Raw genomic sequence first — 22,443 nt, 5'->3', positions numbered from 1 at the left:
ATTCAGGATGTAATGTCTCGTGGAACTCAGTGGTGACGCAACAGTGATCCTTTACATCACAATCCCCATTGCCTAGAGCAGAAACCATTATTTTCTCACAGCATGCCCATATTGCAATTTCAGTTTTCAATAGAAATAAAAAAATTTTGGGCTTGTATCGCAAATCACATACTTGAAATTCGCCATCCTGGAAACATTACTATGTCTTAATCGTAAAGGTCTGACTAACTGTCTTCAGCCTCTTTCTCACTGCTGAAATGTTGCATCTCTTTATCTTTTATTGCTATTTTCATGTTAACTGTTCTAGTGATCATGCTAACTGCATGCCTCCCATCCTCCTGCGACCTTGCTGCACAAGGCTTTCTTCTTCCTCTCATCCCTATTCTTTCCAACTCTCTAACACAAGAGTTAACTAATACTCTCAATCATTTATACCTTTCACTGGTAAACTCTGGAACTCCCTCCCTACATGTGTATTTCCGACTTCTTACGACTTATCCTCTTTTAAGAGGGAGCTATCGAGGCATGTACTCCCTGATTTTAGCTGATGTTTTTCTCTTTGTAGAGAGCGAGCACTCAAGTGGGCCTTTTTTTTTATCTTTACTTTTTTTTCTTTTTTTTTTTGGCCTTTGGCTGGCTCTCTTCCGTTCATAAAAAGAAAGAAAAGATAGAAAAAAAAAATAAATAAAAAATAAAAATAAATATATATATATATATATATATATATATATATATATATATATATATATATATATACAGTAAGGTCCCGAGTTACGTCAGAGTTACGTTCCTGAAACATGACGTAAGTCGATTTTGTACGTAACTCGAGTTTTTGTACTTTCAAAGCATATTATCGAGTTTTCAACCAATAATTTTTTATGGTTATTCAGGTAAGTAAAAGGTTATATTGTTATATTGATATATTATTTACAACTATGTAGGAATATATTGATTAGGGCTGCGAACACAAAGGACTGCAGGTTGCCGAGAGGGGCGGCCTGAGGCCGCCAGGAGGGTGGGCAGGTCGAATGTTGTGACACCCAGGGCGGACAGCTGGGAGCTTTGTGGAGTGCGGTAGGAGTAGAAGTGTTATATAAGTAAAAGGTTATATTGTTATATTATTTACAAGTATGTAGGAATATGAAACACAAGCTTGTTTTTGTTATTGATTAAGGCCGCGAATGCGAAGGACTGCATGTTGCCAGAGGGGTGGACACCTGAGGCCGCCAGGAGGGTGGGCAGGTCGAATGTTGTGACGCCCAGGGCGGACAGCTGGGAGCGTAGTGCAGTGCGGTGGGAGTAGAAGTGTGGGCAGCGGGGCAGGAAATGCAATAGGAAAGGGCAATAGGGATCAGCAGACAAGCGCAGACGGTGCAAGTGAGCTGCGAGTGTCGTGTGGCCCAGGCGAAGGCTCCGGAGTTGTTATTGTTGTGATAGGTGCGTGAGCCCTCAAGGTTGTAAACCTCCCCGTTGTCATGGTAACGGACTTTCCGTTTTCTTCTTCACTCCCTTACACACAGCTGCTGCCTCCCTTCTCATTCTTTTAATTATGTCCACTTTTTCTTGTAGTGTAATGGTTTTCCTTTTCTTAGCATCACTGCTATCACTCAGGAGTTTTTTTTTTTTGGTGCCATTGAGCAAGATACTAAGATAGATGTAGGAACACTCTTGCTAGGGGCGACGGTGTGGTGGAACTGAGGTACGTAGTGTGTTATTGTATTCAAGCATGAGGTGGGCGGTGTGGTGGATAACCACTAGTGACGCCTGGTGGCCAACAATAACAATGAACCCCGCGCTTTACGATTTATAAATTTTGAATTTTTTAAATCTTAAATTGTCTTATAGTGGACTGACGTAAGTGCGAGTTTGACGAAACTCGAGACCGAAGTAACCGGGACCTTACTTATATATATATATATATATATATATATATATATATATATATATATATATATATATATATATATATATATATATACCCAGTAATACCTCGAGATACGAATGCCCTAACATACAATTTTTTTTATATACGTCGAAAAATTTCATATAATTTACGCCTTGAAATACAAAGATATTTTTAAGATAAGAATAGCCATTGGTTGGTGGCGCAGCGATTGCTCGGCTATCTGCGTCCACCTGAACATTCAGCCTGCGTTGTGTATCGTTCATCCTTTGTGCATGTATGTGTCTGTGTTCCTCGACAGTTTGTATTTTTCTTAAGTTTTGTGAACTCATGGGTCCCAAAAGCAAGTTTGGCTAAAAACACATAAAATAGTCTGTATTCACATACTGATTACACTTAGAAATTCAATAAACGAGTGAGTACAAATGGTGTTCTGCCCACAAGCAACTCTTCCTCTTTGTAATGCAAAAAACCAAAAGTCTCTAGATGTCATGGTTACCAAAATATCACAGGTTGAATGAGGGGGTATTATCGGTGTACAAGGCCTTGCGTCCGATCGGGTTCAGCGGTCTTGGCTAGAGCGATAGAAAATGGGCCCCTTGTATCCTCTCTCTCTCTCTCTCTCTCTCTCTCTCTCTCTCTCTCTCTCTCTCTCTCTCTCTCCTGTTGCCTGTTCTGATACCACTCTCATTCAAAAGTTGTTTCCCTGCAACCTGTCGAGAGACCCGAGGTATAGAAGTAAGGCACGTTGGAGAGGTGCTGGAATCAGACACCGTGAAATCACTGTTGCTCCCACCATCCATCATTGGTGACACAGTGACATAGAGCATATGTTTACTCCTAATGAGTGTTGCCAACTCACAAGCAAAAGAAAACTGGAAGAAAGTAGCCAAAATATAACCGTAAAAAGCCTAAACGTCTATCGACGCACCCAGAGTCTTGCATGATGAACGTCTGTCGACATGTCCCAAATTTTACGGGTTAAGCTGTTATTTTGAGCAATATAGTAGAATTATATCATGCATACAATAAACATTGTATTTATCTTACAGTAAGCCCCCGCACTTGGCGAATTAATTAGTCTGGTGAAAGTACCGCCAAATGCGAATTTCGCCAAACATGAGTTCTTTATACCATATAAATTACCTAAAAAATGCCTCAATCAGTCTTTGGTCATTGCCAAAGTCCTTCATTTGACCCCTGAAATACCATCTTTTGAGCTGAAATAAAATTGTGTGCCTGCACATATTAGAACACATGTGAAAAACAGTCCAATAAACAACAAATAAAGCTAATAAGACATGATATAAAGGCTGTAACTCCTGTTTTTCCACCCGTTTCCCTTGCCCACCTTCGTCCTTGCGTCCACCACCATTGTCCTTACCCCCACCAGTACCACCTGTTGCCCTGATAGAGACCATGCCAGTAAATTGCCAGAATTTGTTCTCACTCTAGCAGAATAGAGGGTAGCACAAACAAAATGGCTGAAGGGGACTCCCACACTGCGTTCTGATAGGTTTAGAGAAAGGTCTGACGTGGTTCGCCGTGTGGCCTCCAGATTATATTAATGGATTATAGCACTTTGCAATATAATCCTTTGTAATACTGGCAGTTCATTGTATAACAGTATTTGTTTGGGTGAAGAATTGTTGTGCTGTCATGCAATACTATTAATGTAATGGCTTTTCCTGCCTTGGGGAGTGAGGATAAGTTATATATGCAGTTGAGTAAGAATAATTAAAATAATATTTTTATTTATCTTGATTTTAATGCCTTATTCTTGTTTTTTTTTTATTTATGTAATGTGCATTTTATTAATTTATGCAATAATTATATTTGCATATATCTCAAATTTTATTGGTTTATTGGGGCACTTATATAAAGATACTTGACACTACAGTGGGGGTTAAATACAGATGTTATTTTTTATTTGTCTTTATTTTATTGCTTTTCAATCTGTTTTTTGTTTTTTTTATGCAAGAGGGAAGACTGCCAAAAGCAACAAAATGTTAGAAAAAAATAAAAAGGCCCACTGGAACTGCAGGTTCCCTAAAAGATTCAAAAGAGTCAGCCAAAAGCCAGGGACAAATGTCTTGACACCTCTCTCTTAAAAGAAGTCAAGTTGTAGGAAAATGGAAATACAGAAGCTGGTAGGGAGTTCCAGAATTTACCCGTGAAAGGTATGAATGATTGAGAATACTGGTTAACTCTTGTATTAGAGGGTTGGACAGAATAGGGGTGAGGAGAAGAAGAAAGCTGTGTGCAACGAGGCCACATAAAGAGGAGAGGCATGCAGTTAGCATGAAAATAGCATAAAAGATAGAAAGAGATACAACATTTCAGCAGTGAGAAAGAGGCTGAAGACAGTTAGTCAGAGGAGGGGAGTTGATGAGACAAAAAGCTTTTGATTCCACCTTATTTAATAAAGCTATATGAGTGAAACCACCACAAACATGCGAAGAGTACTCCATACAGGGATGGATAAGGCCCTTGTACAGAGTTAGCAGTTGGAGGGGTGAAAGAAACTGGTGGAGACACCGCAGAATGCTTAACTTCATAGGACATGTTTTAGCAAGAGATGAGATGTGAAGTTTCCAGTTAAGATTATGAGTAAAGGACAGACCAAGGGTATTCAGTGTGGAAGAGGGAGACAGTTGAATATCATTAAAGAAGAGGGGTTAGTTTTTCTGGAAGGTTGTGTCAAGTTTATAGATGGAGGAATTGAGTTTTTGAGGTACAGGGGATCCTCATGATTCGACCGTTCGCAGTTCGAATTACAGCCAATTCAAACTCAGTTAATAAATACCCAATCCTCTCAAGGTTTGACCAACAGACTTGCCAATTCGACATTCATATACCCACCTGGTCAAATCCGCCATCACCCCAAATTCACCGCCAGCCTGCCAGGCGAAAGTGTAAGCTGATGCTACCTTGTGCTGTCGTCCAGGCAGGCCATGCTCCGCCGTTCCACCTCCTGCCTCCACGCCGCTTCAACCATGCTGCCCAAAGCCACCTCCAGCCCCAGCCCTAAGAAACACAATTTCCTGCCTTTCAAAGATAAGCTTGATCTTATAAGAAAGTGTGAGGCAGGTATAGCTCACAGTGTCGTTGCAGCGGAAATGGGTGTTCCTAGATCAACAGTATCAACAATTTGGAAGAACAGGGACAAGTACTGCGAGACCTCTGCAAGTGTTTTTATATTAAAAAATGTACTGTACAGCAGCCTAATGTTTTTAATCAAAAAAGTTAGATATAAATGTAGCCTTTAATATTACTGATTTAGTCTAAGTTAGTGCTTTTTAGAGGTTATAGTGATGTTTTGGGGGTCTAGGCTGGAGGTTGGTCCCTATCATCCCTAATTCCGAAGTATCTTATAAGGAAAATTGTTTCACGATTCAAATAAACGCTGATTCGACCAATGAAAAAACCGCCCTAACCCCATCTAATTGCGAGGATCCCCTGTATTGAAAAACCCAATCAGAAATTTCAGAAAGGTCAGAAGTCAGGCATTCTGTGGTATACCTGCGTGATCTGTAGATTTCTTGAAAGGTTGGACGTCTCTGAAAGGACGTGGAAAGATGTAGGGTGATATTATCAGTGTAAGAGCGGATAGGGCAAGAAATTTGGTGAAGAAGCTCATTAATGAATAATAGAAAGAGAGTGGGTGACAGGACAGAACCCTGAGGACACACCACTGTTAATAGATTTAGGAGAAGACCAGTGGCCGTCTACCACGGCTGCAATAGAACGGTCAGAAAGGAAACTTGAGATAAAGTTGCGGAGAGAAGGATAGAAACTTGAGGAGGGAAGTTTGGAAATCAAAGCTTTATACCAGACTCTACCAAAAATTTTTGATATGTCCAACTCGACAGCAAAAGTTTCACCAAAATCTCTTAATGAGGATGACAAAGACTCGGTAAGGAAAGCCAGAAGATCACCAGTATGCATTCAGCACATAGAGTTGGGTTTCTGACATGGAAACAGTAATCATTTCAGGGAAAATCGGCATAATACCTCCTCAGGTCCCCCCAACTGGCAGAGGCAAAATGCCAGAGGCACATTCATTTTGGGGGATCCTGAGGAGGAAAGGGAGAAATAGGACAAGATACAGGAATGAGATTGTGATTGGAGGAGCCCAACGGAGAAGATAGAGTAACAGCATAAGCAGAAGGATTAGAGGTAAAGTAAAGATCAAGAATGTTGGGTGTATCCCCAAGACGGTCAGAAATATAAGTAGTGTTGCACCAGTTGCTCTAGGATAGCAAAGTGGAAAGCTAGTTCACCAGGATGGTCAGTGATGGGAGAGGAAAGCCAAAGTTGGTGGTAAACATTGAAATCTCCAAGGATGGATATCTTCGCAAAAGGGTAGAGGGACAGAATGTGCTCCACTTTGGAAGTTAAATAGTCAAAGAATTTACTATAATCAGAGGAGTTAGGGAATAGATACACAGCACAGATAAATTTAGTTAGAGAGTGACTGAGTCTAAGCCAAATGGTGGAAAAATTGGAAAATTCAAGAGCATGGGCACGAGAGCAAGTTAAGTCGTTGGGCATGTAAACACAACATTCAGCTTTGAAGCAAAAATGAGGATAGAGAAAGTAGGAGGGAACAGAGAACGGGCTACTGTCAGTTGCCTCAGACATCTGTGTTTCGGTGAGGAAAAGAAGATGAGGTTTAGTAGAGGAGAGGTGGTGTTCTATGGATTGAAAATTATTGAAGACTGAATGTTGCAGTAGTTAATGTTGAAAAAGTTGAGGGAGATGTGAAAATATTTTGGGTTGCCATCAAGAGAGCACTCTGACCTGGGAACATTTCTGGTTCCCTCTCCAGAAGGGGACTCTGATACTAAATTTGGAGTCGCCATTTTGAGTTTTAAGTGAAGGGTATGTGTGTGTGTGGTAAGTGCATGTAGTTTTGTGTGAAGAAGGAGAGTTATCTTTAGAGGGCAGGCTGTGACTGCCCCCTTGAGTTCTGAGACACAAAAGGAAACGTTCAGTGAGATCACAACTAGCTCAAATGGAAGGTTCACAGCATCCCCTGAACTAATGCTATTAGACTTCGCTGGGATTTGATTTATGTAACATATTTTGTTACTTTATACACTTAACCCTCGGCTATCGCGTCCAATTGGGGCCGAAATAGCCACGCCATAGCCGAAAACGCAATAGCCGAATTGATCTTGGCGAGAAGGCGGTTTTGGCCAATGAGCGCTCAGATATTCCATGACGTCATGGCAGGCGCGATACCAGGCATCTGAGGTCGCGTTAATGAAATTTTAGCAGCTTTTCATGGGTGCGCGATAGCAATAAAACGCGATAGCCGAAGTTGCGATAGCTGAGGGTTGACTACAATAAAGGTATTTGCATATGATATTTCATGATTTTTGTGCTTTATGGTGCACATATAATGATCTCAGGATCCATATACAATTGTATATCAGAGGAAAACCTGTATCCAAAAACAAATATTGTGTAACGGTGAATTGTATATCAGGAAATACCTTTATGTATATGTGCATAGAAGGTACGTACAAGAGTCTTCCCTTAATGTGTGGGAAAGGGACTGAGAAAATGTGCGCATATATCGAAAATGCATTAACCAAATAATAGAACCCTATGTTATAAGATTTGGACTAGGAGCCACCACGACTGACCCCTAAGACACCCAATAAGGGTCCCCTTATTGATCATTCCTGCATTGTGTTCTTTATAATATCTTTACACTTCACCATGTTACACACTGTGGACACATTAATAAAGTAAAATCTGCCTACTTCATGGAGTTTGTCACCTGCCTCAACCTTGGCTGTGGTGTCTAATTTCTCTTGAAGTGAAAATATTTTACGTTTCTTGGTACCTCGACATACGATTTTGATTCGTTCCGTGACAATCATTGTATATAAAAAAAATTGTATATCAAATCAATTTTTCCCATAGAAAATAATGGAAATAGAATTATATCGTTCTTGTGAAATGAATTTACCCCCAACAAAAAAAAAAATTAACATGCTTTAAATACCAACCAAATATAGATTTATTATAAGATAAATACAATGTTTATTGTATGCATGATATAAATTAACTATATTGCCCAAAATAACAACTTACACGCAAAACTCGGGACACATCATATATCAAATAAATTTTTCCCATAGAAATTAATGGAAATAGAATTATATCGTTCTTGTGATATGAATTTACACTATTTTCTTCCTGTTTTCTTTGCTTGTGAGCTGGCAATACTCATCAGGAAAAAACATATGCTCTACACACACATGAGCCGTGGTCGAGGAAGGACGCAGTATCTTCGCTCACGAGAAACAAGTTGATCTTCACTACCTGTTGTTTGGGTTTGCAGTGGCCTGGGCGAGTAGTGTGGACTCGTTTTTTTTTCATGAATACAGTGTTACAAAATCATGAGAAAAAAAGAGATTCCATCTAAATGCAGGTATGAGACACGGGAAAGAATGAAAGCTGATGATGACTATGTTGGTGAGGGAGAAAGAGCATTCGAAGGCTTTGATACGGCACATACTTCACTATTTGATAGAGTGTTGACTATTGAATGTAAATTAGATAAATGGATAAAGGAGAGTAAAGGAATGAAAGAGAATGAAGAACAGGAAAAAAGCTCCAGAAATTGAAAGAAAGGATAAAAAGAATAGAAGAAAACGAAACTAGGCTAAGAACGGAAAATGAAGAATTAAAAAAGGAAGTAGCTAACTACAAGAAATTGATGGAAGAAGGACTCGGTTAAGCCGAGAAGGAAAAAGAGAAGCTGAAAGATCTAATTAACAAAGAAGAGGAAAGAGTACAAGACGTGATTAAAAAAGAAGTACAGGCATGGAGAATCCAAGATAAGAAAGACAAAGAATCATTTCAGGAAGTATTTCAAGAACAGTTAAAAGAAAGAGATGAAAATATGACAAACAAAATGATAGGAGTCTTGAAGAAAAAAGAAAATTTAGTAAGAGAAATTGCGGAAAAAAAAGTGTAATTATTTTTGGCTTGAAAGAAAAAAATGTTAAATATAGACCAAGAAGGGAAAATGACGAAATGAAATCAGTAAAAGACCTACTAAAACATCTCAATGACGAGGATAGACAGAACTTAGAAGAGGAAGTAGAAGAAATCCATAGAATGGGACCATATCAAGAAGGAACAGTGAGACCAATTAAGATACTACTAAAATCACAAGCAGCAACAGAAGAAATACTATATAGAAAAACAAAACTCAGAGAAACAGAAGGTTGCAAAGATATATTCATAAAGAAAAATAAAAACGAGGAGGAAAGGAAGAGACACAACGAACTGGTGGCAGAAGCAAAAGAAAAAAATAATGAAAGGTCAGAGGAGGAGAAGAAGGCATTTTCTTGGAGAATTATAGGAAACAGGATAAGGAAATGGTATATAAAAGAGAAGGAAGAGAAAAAAATCAAGCAAGTTAAACTAAAAATGATAAGAACTAGAATTAAGAGATTACATAAAGAAAGAAGAGGCAGATATTGTACGCCTGGTGGAAACAAAGTTAAATGAGGCAATAAAAATAGACATAGATAAAGGGTATAATATATGGAAGAGAGACAGAGAGGGTAAAAGAGGAGGAGTCATGGTGATGTTAAGGAAAGAGATAGTAGTAAATCAAGTGGAGTTTGGGGAAGGAAAATCAGAAATACTGTATATTAAGATACATATTAATAAAAAGGAGTTAACAATCATTGGAACATATGTGCCACCAAAAACAAATTCATGGACCAATCAAGAATATAAAGACATGATAAATGACACAATAAGGAGTCTTACAAGAATCATTAAAGAAAGGAGAAAAGTTATATTAGTAGGAGATTTCAACTGTAAAAAAAGGTAGGAAGGATGATGCGAATAATTATAGACCGATCAGTTTAACTAGTATAGTATGTAAGATACTAGAGAAAATCATTAAGGGTAGTATTTGGGAGCATTTAAATGAGAATAGATTAATTAGAGATACCCAACATGGCTTTAGATCAGGGAGGTCCTGTCTTACAAATTTGCTCGATATCTTAGAATATATTACCAAGAAGTTAGATGATGGAAATAGCATAGATGTTATATATCTAGATTTTAGCAAGGCGTTTGATAAGGTACCGCATAGGAGGCTAGTGTACAAATTGAGACTACATGGGATAGCGGGTAGGTTAGTTGATTGGATTAGTGAATGGCTTTCTGATAGGAAACAGAGAGTAGTATTAAATGGGGCAATGTCTGAGTGGAAGGAAGTGGTTAGTGGGTACCCCAAGGATCAGTGCTAGGACCTCTTCTTTTCTTGGTGTACATTAACGATTTAGATATAGGAATTAGTAGCAAAGTATCAAAGTTTGCAGATGATACTAAGATAGCATGTGCAGTACAGGGTGAAAAGGACAATTACAGAATACAACGAGACCTGGACAGGCTGATAGCATGGGCAGACAGGTGGCAGATGGAGTTTAATTCTAAAAAGTGTCAGGTTATGCATTTAGGTAAAGACAACACAAACTTTAACTATGAGATGGAGGGATGTTGGCTAGAGGCAGTAGAGGAAGGAAAGGATTTAGGAGTAGTGATAGACAGGACTATGAAATTTTCAAAGAAATGTTTAGAAGCAAGAAATAGGGCAAATAGGATCCTGGGTTTTATAAACAAATGTTAGTTATAAAAGTAAGGAAGTGGTGCGTAGCTTATATAATTCCTATGTTAGGCCCCATTTAGAGTATTGCTTACAGGACTGGTCACCCCACTATGGCAGGATATCAACATGTTAGAAGCAGTTCAGAGAAGAGCAACTAGGATGATACCAGCTTTGAAGCGCCTGGAGTATAGAGATAGATTAAAGGCATTAAACATGTTTTCATTTGAGAGGAGATGTATAAGAGGGGATATGATAGAGTTATTTAAAATGTTCTCAGATACAAACTACATAGATGTGAGATCTTTCTTTACCTTAGAGGAGGGAAGTAGGACTAGAAATCATGGCAGGAAGATTAGAAAGCAAGGCTTCAGGTTAGATATAAGAAAATATTTCTTTAGTCATACGGTGGTAGACTTCTGGAATGCATTGCCAGAGACGGTTGTAAATAGCACTAGTTTGACAATGTTTAAAAACAGATTAGATAAGCACTTAGATTTATTAGATTTATAATTATGTATAGCGCTGCATGATAGTTTTTATAAGAAATTTACTATAGTTAAACAAGACATGATCCCCATGTATGGGGATCACAGATTGTAGAGGAATTCGCTGCAGGACTTAGCCCTGTTAATGGGCCAAATATTTAGAATTAGTATATAATGTATTGTGTACTTGTAAGTGTATCTTTAAGTACTGATGACGAGGTCGCTGTGCGACTGATACAGGATAACCTAGATGGGTCCTGGTGGCCCTTTGTTATCCTATTATATATGTTATGTTATGTTATGAGGTGGACTGGGAAAATTATGAAAGTGGTATGGGGGAAGAAGCCTGGGGAGATAGATTCCTGAACCTAAAGATAGATAATATGATGGTCCAAAGAGTAAAGGGAAACACAAGATTCAGAGGAAATGATGAGCCGGTAAGATTGGACCTAGTTTTTACAAGGGATATACAAATGAATGATGATATAAGACATAAGTGCCCATTGGGAAAGAGTGGCCATGTAATATTAGAAATGGATATAGAAGAGGGAAAGGAAGATGGAGATGAATCATACAAAGGAGACCGATTAAATTACAGAAAGGCTGATATTAAGAACCTCAAGAGCTATTTTAAAAACGTAAACTGGGAGGAGATGGAAAACTCAGAGACGGTGCAATAGAAATATAACTTATTTTTGGAAATATACAAAACATGAATATGTCCCAAAATATAGACCTAAAGAAGAAGGAAAGAAAGATTGGTTTAATGCAAGGTGTGCTAGAGCAAAGGAGAAAAGAGATGGAGCATGGAAAAAGTGGAGAAGATAAAGAAATTCAGAAAATTAGGAAAACTTCAAAACAGCAAGAAATGAATAAGCTAAAGTGAGAAAGGAAGAAGAAAAATGTAAGGAACAACCGAAATTGTTCTACAGATTCATAAATGGAAAAATAAGGCAAAAACAAACAATAGAAAGGTTAAAAGGAGAGAACGGAATGGTGGAAGACCCAAAAAGAATGGAAGAACTGTTAAATAGTAAATTTCAGGAGGTCTTTACTAAGGAATCCAAATTTGAAAGACCACAGGGTAATAGAGAGACTGTCCATATGAAAGATATTAAAGTAACCATGCTTGAAATAAAAGAGTTGATGATGGAATTAGATGAGAAGGCAATGGGACCGGATGAAGTCTCAGGCAGAATATTAAAAGAATGTAGAGAAGAACTAGCAAGTCCTATATACAACATCGTAAAATGCTCAATAGAAAATGTAACAGTACCAGTAGAATGGAAAAGAGCTGAGGTGGTTCCCATATATAAGAGTGGAAGGAAGGAAGAATCTTTAAATTACAGACCAGTATTATTAACTAGTGTAATATGCAAGATGTGTGAAAGAGTAATAAAGAAACAATAGATTGAGTTTCTTGAAGACAACAAATTATTATCAAATAGCGAATTTGGATTTAGAAAAGATCGGTCATGTGTAACAAATTTATTGAGTTTCTACTCTAGAACAGTTGATAAAGTACAAGAGAGAGAGGGATGGATTAACTGTATTTATTTAGATTTAAAAAAAGTTGTTTGATAAAGTGCCACATGAACGATTACTAGGGAAGTTAGAGGAGAAGGGTGGCTTAAAACGAAGCACATTGAGATGGATGAAAAATTATTTGAGAGGGAGAGAAATAAGGACGATAGTTAAAGATATGAAGTCCAAGTGGAGAGCAGTAGACAGCGGAGTGCCACAGGGGTCAGCATTGGCGCCAATACATGTTTTTGTATATATAAACGACATGCCAGAGGGAGTGAACAGCTACATAAATCTGTTTGCGGATGATGTGAAACTGTGCAGAGTCATTAAACAAAAAGAGGCTTGTGAAATATTACAGGAAGACTTAAACAAGATCTGGAAATGGAGTAAAAAGTAGGAGATGGAATTCAATGTGGACAAAAGCCATGTCATGGAAATGGGAAAAAGTGACAGACGACGAGTGGGAATCTATAAGATGGGAGATGGAGTAGAACTAGAAAAAGTAAAAAAGGAAAAGGACTTGGGAGTGACAATGGAAGAAAACAATCAACCGGTAAGCCATATTGATAGAATTTTCATAGAGACATATAATTTGCTAAGGAATATTGGATTAGCATTTCACTATATGGATAAAGAAATGATGAAGCAATTGATAAGTACTAAAGTAAGACCTAGATTGGAATATGTAGGAGTTGTGTGGACTCCCCATAAAAAGAAACACATAAGGAAATTGGAGCGACTACAAAAAATGGCTACAAGAATGGTTCCAGAATTTAAAGGGATGACATATGAGGAGAGTCTAAAAGTTATGGATCTACCAACCCTGGAACAGAGAAGAGAGAGAGGGACTTGATATAAGTTTATAAATTGATTAACGGAATGGATGAAGTGGATAATGAGAAACTAATCCTGAGAGAAGAATATGACATTAGAAGCACAAGATTGCATAGTAAGAAACTGAGAAAAGGAAGATGTCTGAGATGTTAAAAAATATAGTTTCCCGCAAAGATGTGTTGAGACTTGGAACAGTTTGGGTGAGGAAGTGGTGTCAGCAAAGAGTGTGCATAGTTTTAAAGAAAAATTGGATAAGTGTAGATATGGAGATGGGGCCACACGAGCATAAAGCCCAGGCCCTGTAAAACTACAACTAGGTAAATACATCGATAGATGTTCATCACGCAAGACTCCAGGCACGTCGATAGACATTTAGGCTTTTTACAGCTATATTTTGGCAATTTTTTTCCTGTTTTCTTTGCTTGTGAGCTGGCATTACTCATCAGGAGTAAACATATGCTGTACATCATTGTCACCAACGATGAATAGTAGGAGCGACAGTGATTTCACTGTGCCTGATTCTGCCACCTCTCCTGCATGCCTTACTTCTATACCTCAGGTCTCTCTCCATGTTACGCAGAGACAACTTTTGAATGAGAGTGGTATCAGAACAGGCGACAGGAGAGAGAGAGAGAGAGAGAGAGAGAGAGAGAGAGAGAGAGAGAGAGAGAGAGAGAGAGAGGATACAAGGGGCCTGTTTTCTTTCGCTCTAGCCAAGGCCACTGAACCCGATCGGACGCAAGGCCACGTAAACCGATGATACTACCTCATTCAACTTGTGATATTTTGGTAACCATGACATCTAGAGACCTCTGGTTTTTTGCCTTGCAAAGAGGAAGAGTTGCTTGTGGGCAGAAAACCATTTGTACTCACTCATTTATTGAATTTCAAAGTGTAATCAGTATGTGAATATAGGCTATTTTGTGTGTTTCTCACCAAACTTTTACTTTTGGGACCCATGATCACTGGCTGTTGAGTTCACAAACCTTAAGAATAAATACACACTGCCAAGGAGCACAGACACATACATGCTCAAAGGTTGAGCAACAATACACAATGCGGGCTGAATGTTCGGGTAGACGTGGTTAGCCGAGCGATCACTGCACCACCTCCTGATGGCTATTTGTATCTTAAAAATATCGTCGTATTTCAAGCGTAAATTATATGAAAATTTTCGTTGTATATAAAAAAAATTATATGTTGGGATGATCGTATCTCGAGTTATTACTGTACCTGTAACACCCTTCTCTGTAGTATTTTTGGAAGGAGTAAGATTCACAAACCTAGAAAGATCGTGAACATTACGTATCACCAGTCTATAAAGTTAAAAAATATCATAATACCTAGCAAATGTGAAACATGAAACTGTAACACAGGCAAGCTGGAACAACATGGCTGGACGAAACATAAACATGGTGTTGAACTGTCTTGTTGGTTCTTTGTTATGTAATGTTTAATTTATAAATGTATTGACATTTTATTTTTATTTTTGTTGTTAAATTATAATTTCTAAATTTATTATACTGTTGATTCTCGCTAACTTAGACTAATAGGGGGAAAGGTTGGTCCAACAAATGCGAATGTCTGATTTATATGAATTCCCCTCTCCACACATAAAAAAAAAAAATAAATAAATAAATAAATAAATAAAAAAAAATAAAAAAAATAATGAGACTTAAGAGGGGTGCAGGATTTATTTATTTAATTTTGGGGATTTAGAATTTTGGTAATTACTGTTGTCTCTCTGAAAACTTAAGACCCTAATTTACCAGATAATGTAGTTTATTTTTTGATAATTAAATACCCTTCCCAACAGGAAGCCATTTTTTAATGTTTCATGTGGTTGCATCATAGCATGACTCACGTCCTACATAGTACAGGGGATCCTTGCAATTCGACGGGGTTAGGGCGATTTTTCATCGGTCAAATCAGCGTTAATTTGAATCATGAAGCAATTTTTTCCATAGGATACTTAAGAATTAGGGGGAATAGGGACCAACCTCCAGTCTAGACCTCCCAAAACATCACTATAACCTCTAGAAAACACTAATCTAGACTAAATCAGTACTTCATTTATATCTAACTTTTTCTTTTTATTAAATACATTAGGGTGCTGTACAGTACATTTTTGGAAATAAAATCACTTGCATGATGCATCGGTCTCACGGTACGTGTCTCTGTTCTTCCAAATTATTGATAGTGTTGATCTAGGGACACCCATTTGCAATGCAACGACACTGTGAACTATACCTGCCTTACACTTTCTATAAGCTCAAGCTTATCTTTGAAAGGCAGGAAGTTGTGCTTCTTATGGCTGGGGAATGCTGGCTGGGGCAATAGTGACGCAGATTAAGCGACGCACAGGCCGCAAGGCTGCCACTCTAAATTTTCATTTCTCCCTACCACTCGTGTGCATTTCCTCCTACTTTCACCTACCACTCATGCACATTTTCCCCTATTTTCACCTATGCCAATCTCAAAATTTCTTATTGTACATGCATATATTATTGTGTGAAAATAAACATACAGGCAACCCCCGCTTAACAAAGGGGTTACGTTCCTAAAAAACCCTTCGTTAAGTGAAACTTCATTAAGCGAATCAATTACAACAAGTTTCACCCCTGACTTGAACTTTCATTGAGAGTAAACAAAGTGAGAGTGCATCATAGTACAGTGAAAGGTTTAATGAAAGTAAAAATTATGGAGTTAAACATTTAGGCAGTTTAATTTAAGTCATTATAATGTACACTAATGTATGTATGTACCTACCTTTATAATGTTGATGATCTTAAATTTATGAAGGGAGGGAGAGTGAAATGGGAAAGACACTAACTGGCAACCTGTGGAATGTAAACAAAGGGTGCATCATTGTATCACATACAAAACTTATGTACCACATTTCCACAAGGCTTTCCATTTTATCCATTGTAGAGTCACCAGTTCAGGTGGTTCTTTTAGCTTGCAAGGAAGATACTGTCTCATCAGCCTTTTTAATAGAGTCTGCTGACTTGAAAATAGTAGAGACAGTAGATGGAGTCAAGATGGTGGCGAGCAATGCTATTAGTTTTCTCGCCTCTCATGTCTGTGAATAATATCCAGCTTCACTTCGAGAGGAAGAGACTTCTTGGTCTTCTTAGCAACCATAGGCGACATTGCAGGGCGTTTTGGTGGTAAGTTGAGCGAGGGAAGACGAGCTGCTGCTGACGCTGTTATTGTTTTGAACAGGGGGAGTGAGTGGTGCGCGTGTTGTCCACGAGAAGCATTGGTGTATTCCAAAGCCAGCCTGTCGGCTTGCGTGATACGGCGAGGCTTTCAAATTTGGAAAAAATTACCTGTATAAAAGTTCGTTAAAGCGAGTTTGGTGTTCGTTAAACGAGCAGATGGTAGTAAAATGAAACCTTTGTTGTAGCAAAATTTTGTTGTGTGAACCTTCGTTATGCAGGGATTGCCGGTATTTATACTTTTTTGCAGTTTTATTCTTTTACTACAAAAGAAATAAAAAAAACTTTCTGGTATCGAAAAATTTACTTTACTTCAGTATACAGTCATACCTCGCCGAACATGAATTCACCGAACACGAAACTCGCGTATACACGAATCGGTAAAATATCCCATATTTTGCCGAGCATGACTTTGACTCACGATTGCACGATTTGGTCTCCATTTGAATCTCCCGCTGGTCCTGGTAGATGCATTTGACCTCCCCTCCCAAGGGTCTTGGACTCTTTGTAATTTGCTGAAAGTCATGGAAGATGCAACATCCCTCTTCACTGAAACGGATCCCATCCTGGAGAGGAGCATTAAGTTCAAGAGGGGTGTTGAGGAGCTTCTTTTGCCCTACAAGGAGACCTTACGCCATATGGAAGCATCTGCCAGTCAGAGGCCCATCACTTCATATTTCAAGCCCTCTCTAACCAGCAAATAAACTAAAGGTACCGTATTTTACGGCTTGGAAGATGCTGCATCTTGGAAGACGCACCCTAATATTTGAAAGAAATTTCTAAGAAAAAAAAGTCATTGTCATAAAAGAACGCATTCACAATATGAAGACGCACCCTAATATTTGAAAGAAATTTCTAAGAAAAAAAAGTCATTGTCATAAAAGAACGCATTCACAATATACCCGACCACTGAACACAAAGACATAAGAAGCAAGACATTATTGTTTCAGCACTCATTACAAATTTCCTGGAGCACTCACCACAAATTTAAAACTATGTTAATAAAAACACCATAGGTAAATATGTACATACTGTGAAACAGTCCATCTCTTTCTGTTTTAGTGGCATGTATTGGACTTACTGTTTACATTACAGAATCACTTGTCCGATCGCTGAAACCTAACGCGTCAGTGCTGCAGTTCATATTTGTTTTATTTTGTAATCGTTCTTCACAGGCTTTATCAATGTGAATATAATTCACAAGTGGAGTTTTTATTCTTGCTTGAACGAGTAAGCCATTTGGATGTTCTATTACTAAAGTAAAGGCACCTGGCATGATGTGTGTGCTTTTGTGTGAATGTATGTGTGTGTTGCAATGAGACGAGGGAGCGGCCCATTTTCTCTACATGCTGAGTAGGCTGCAGGAAGAATTATGGTACTGGAAATACTTCTAACACCTAAGTACTGAGTTTACATAATATAAAAAGATAAATTAAATAGTACTTAAGCTAACATCATAATGTAATGACTCAACATACAAATCCAGGTCGCTATCGGTCAAGTGTCCAAGCTCACTTGAGATTGGGTGTTGCCTTACAATACAACATTCGTCTTGGAAGATGCACTAATATTTTTCAGGGTATTTTTTAGGGAAAAAGGTGCGTTTTTTTAAGACGTAAATTACGGTACTAGTACTATAATTAAATAAAATGTGTGCTTGGTACTTCATTTATTGTTTTTTTTTTCAGCCTTTTTGGTAAAAAATTTTTTTAGGAGGATCTGGGAACGTAACCCCCATATTCCCATAGGGCCTATTATTCGCTGAACACGAATCTCGCCGTACATGACGAGCTCATTAACGTAACTGTCGTGTTGGGTGAGGTATGACTGTATTATCATGTCAGACTGGACAATGTACGCGGAACAAGCGATCAACTCTTGTCCTAATGGAGCGCCTCGCCACATTGCACCATACTCCCATATGTTGCGTCAGATATATATACAGTGGAGACTCAATACTCGAACTTAATTAATTCCAAATGGCTGTTCGAGTATTAAAAAGTTCGACTATTGATACCTATAAATCAGGTAATTCGTTCCAGCCATTGCCAAACCCAAGTTTAGAAAAAAGCAGCAGTTTAATTTTGCAGTCGCCGCTAGCATAAGCGCACAGAAGCAGGGTTACCCTGTCTTTCATGTGCTTGTGTCCTGGCAAACACTTCTCATCCTTTGTTTTATATAGATCATATTTGGTAGTTGGTTTTTTTTTCCAAAACAGGCCACTTTCATCACAATTAACCCCTACAACTAGGGGATGTTGGAATTTTTTGCTCGCGCTAATTCGGGAGGTTTGGCGAGAAACACAGTATTCACATACTGATTACACTTGGAAATTCAATAAACGAGTGAGAACAAATGGTGTTCTGCCCACAAGCAACTTTTCCTCTTTGCACTGCAAAAAAAACCAGAAGTGTCTAGATGCTATGGTTACAAAAATATCACGGGTTGAATGAGATGGTATCATCGGTGTACTTGGCCTTGCGTCCGATCGGGTCCAGTGGCTTTGGCTAGAGCGGTAGAAAACGGGTCCCTTCTATCCTCTCTCTCTCTCTCTCTCTCTCTCTCTCTCTCTCTCTCTCAATCAAAATGTTTGCAAAGTTATCTGATTTATATTTTTTTTTGCAAAAACATATATAAGATACATACAATAGGAGCTGGTGGTGGTGGTGGTGGAATGTCCTCCCCCCTCGGTGGTTGAACTTCCTATATCTGTATCATACCCCAGAACATCACTATCTTCGCTCTCTATTATTATATAAACTGTTAATTCCAAAGCCCTTCTGATACCACTCTCATTCAGAAGTTGTCTCCCCGCAACATGGTGAGAGACCCGATGTGTAGAAGTAAGGCGCGCGGGAGAGGTGGCGGAATCGGACACTGTAAAATCAGTCACTCCCACCATCCATCGTGGTAGTTACACAGTGACGTATAGCATTATGTTTACTCCTGACTTAGGGGCTCGCCGTGCCTCACAACAGAATGAATTCCAGTTTTCTTGAAATTCACAAACCACCCTTTACTTGCTTTAAAATCATCATTGGAGTCAGATGTATCAGAAATAAAAGCACGATCCAGCAGCCTAGCCTCTGACATAGAATCACCAGCCATCTGCCTTTGGTTTATCCAATCAACAATTTTTCTATTTCTTTGCTTAAATTGTCTTTTCACAACAATTGCCATATCAGCTCTTTTAATGAGCTTACTTCTTCAGTATTGTAGCTACTGTAGATTTAACCATACAGTACTCAGCTGTAAGATCGGTTATTCTTCCTCCTTTCTCGTATTTATCAATAATTTCCTTTTTCTTTTCGATGGTTGTCACTACATTGTTTCTTGTAGGCTTATTCTCACCACTAACAAACCTCTTCGGTGCCATTGTAAGCTTCTAAATGCAAAGAAAAAAAAAAAAATGCGAAGAGAAAGCACAGTACAATGTTATTCTTATGACAGCGAAAGATAAACTGGCTGTGGTGCAGCGATGGATCAGTGGGGCACATGAGGCGGCTGGAAGGGAGAGACCCTTTGTTTACGCCACGTGGATGGACGTTCGACTAATAGGTATTTTTTTTAGTATTATTAAGTCGAACTCTTGCGTTCGACTGTTTAGACGTTTGAGTATTAAGTCTCCACTGTATATATATATATATATATATATATATATATATATATATATATATATATATATATATATATATATATATATATATATATATATATATATATAATCCATATTTCATAAACTGTAATGGGTGTCCAGACAAATATTTAGTGTTTGAAATAAAAAAAACATTCCCCCTACATATTGTCAATAAACTCTCTAGTTTCCCTGCCAAATTGCTATTTTCCCCATAAGCATCCCCTAACCCCTACATTAGGCTAAAATCACCTACTGTAGGGGATTTCCCCTATGAGTGGCAACCTTGGCACTGGGTAGTGTCGGTTTACATTTCTGCCTGGCGGGCTGGCGGCGGATTTGACTAGGTGGGTGGCACAAGAGATGTGAATATCAAATTGGCGAATCAGTCGGTCGAACCTTCAGGATTGGGTATTAATTAACTGAGTTTGAATTGACGATAATTTGAACTGCGAATGGTCGAATCACGAGGATCCCCTGTACTTGGACAGGAGTCAAGAGGAGAGGCGTGTCATTTAGCTCATTACATCCTTACAGGCATAAATTGACGAAAATTAGAATCAGAAACTTCAAGAAGAGAAGAGAACAAGAAACAAACAAAACAAATGTATCATTGGGAGACAGCTGGACCTTGAATCCTAGCCTCCCCTCTCCCCTCTGTCACGCATGTTATATCCCCCTCCAAGACTTTCCCTTCACCCCACATCTCACTGTTACACTTCTTCATCATCTCTTTATATCATATGATTGTAATTAACTTTTCAAATACAACTCTCACAATAACACTATTACAAAACATTATGCTGAGACAGAGGTTTTATAAAGTTTGACCAGATGAGTAATAAATACTTCACTGTATCATTATCTCATTTCAACGCACTAATAACAACTCAGAGAGTGTCCAGTTCAGTCCTATAACAGCAGATTGCCGTGACGCTCCTGATGGCGCCTTCTTAACCCTCACATACGAGTGAATAATACTTTCTAGAGAAGTAGAGATCTAATGCTTTATCATACTATCATGATCCAGGAAGTCACTGTTGTATACACAATCATGTGTGAAAATTTCAGATGAATACAAACAGCAAAACAAGGGGGAAATTATGAAAAATCTTTAGGAGTGAATATCTCAGTGTTTTTATTTATTTGCACTTCAAAAGTTTTCACAAAATTGGTATAAACTCTGATCAACTTTTGTTTGGTATCATTTGGAACTACATCTAAAATGCAATTATTGGTTGGAATTAGATTTTTGATAATGTCAATAGAAAACAAGAAACAGGAAAGTGAAAAAAAAAAAAAAAGGTGGACAGTTCAGCTCTAACTTTAGTCACTGGGTTGGTCAGAGTCCAACTTATCGCAAAATCTGACTTATTGGGGTCTGAGTTATCAGGGTTCAACAGTAATTAATTTTATTCATTTTTGGTGGAAAAAATAATTTTACAGCAAATATATTTTGTTTGCAGATGAAAGTTTCTTTTACGAAGTGAGCATAATGTCAGAGATTTTGCACACTGTACGAGTGATGGAAACAAAATGAAGATGCGCATAAAGCCAGACATGCATTAATTGAGATGTGCACTAAAAGAGGACTTATGTATTTCTTTTTACTTGTTTGTTTGTTCGTGATATATATTTTCAAAGTGAGCGTGAGCTGGTGTGGCACCATTGGTAACATGGGCACAATTTTATGGAAATTCTCGTCATTTGAAGGGCATTAGCCCATTTGGGCATATGCTGGAGCAGATGTAATGTAGTTTATTCTTTTTATATAATGGGAAAAAAAAAATATATATATATATATATATATATTTTTTTTTTTTTTTTTTTTTTTTTTTCCATTATTTAATCCATCTCATTCTACACTCAATGTTGAAACAAATGAGTTCATTATTATTTAAAAAAGTATACTGTAATAAAAATTAGTTTTAATAGAACAGATAAATTAACATAACATAACATAACATAAATAATAGGATAACAAAGGGCCACCAGGGCCCATCTAGGTTATCCTGTATCAGTCGCACAACCACCTCGTCATCAGTACTTAAAGATACACTTACAAGTACACAAATACACTTACAAGTACACAATACACATTAGAAATATAATTTTCCATTTAGTGTAATGGCTGATACCAGTGTGGTGCAGTGGCATCTTTAACATGCATTTAATGACTGCCTGAAGGA

The 22,443-nt window shown here is 38.1% G+C and overlaps 1 protein-coding gene across 12 annotated transcripts in view; it reads left to right on the top strand.

The window, feature by feature from the left end:
- LOC123511327 (dipeptidyl peptidase 8-like) overlaps positions 1–22,443 on the top strand; it is a 610,443-nt gene that overhangs the window by 297,857 nt on the left and 290,143 nt on the right. The gene's annotated exons all lie outside the window — the stretch shown is intronic.

This window comes from Portunus trituberculatus, chromosome 31, assembly GCF_017591435.1.
Source record: "Portunus trituberculatus isolate SZX2019 chromosome 31, ASM1759143v1, whole genome shotgun sequence".
In the NCBI taxonomy this organism is placed as follows: domain Eukaryota; kingdom Metazoa; phylum Arthropoda; class Malacostraca; order Decapoda; family Portunidae; genus Portunus; species Portunus trituberculatus.
Note: the sequence above shows the minus strand (reverse complement) of the source record. Positions and strands in the feature narration are given on the sequence as shown.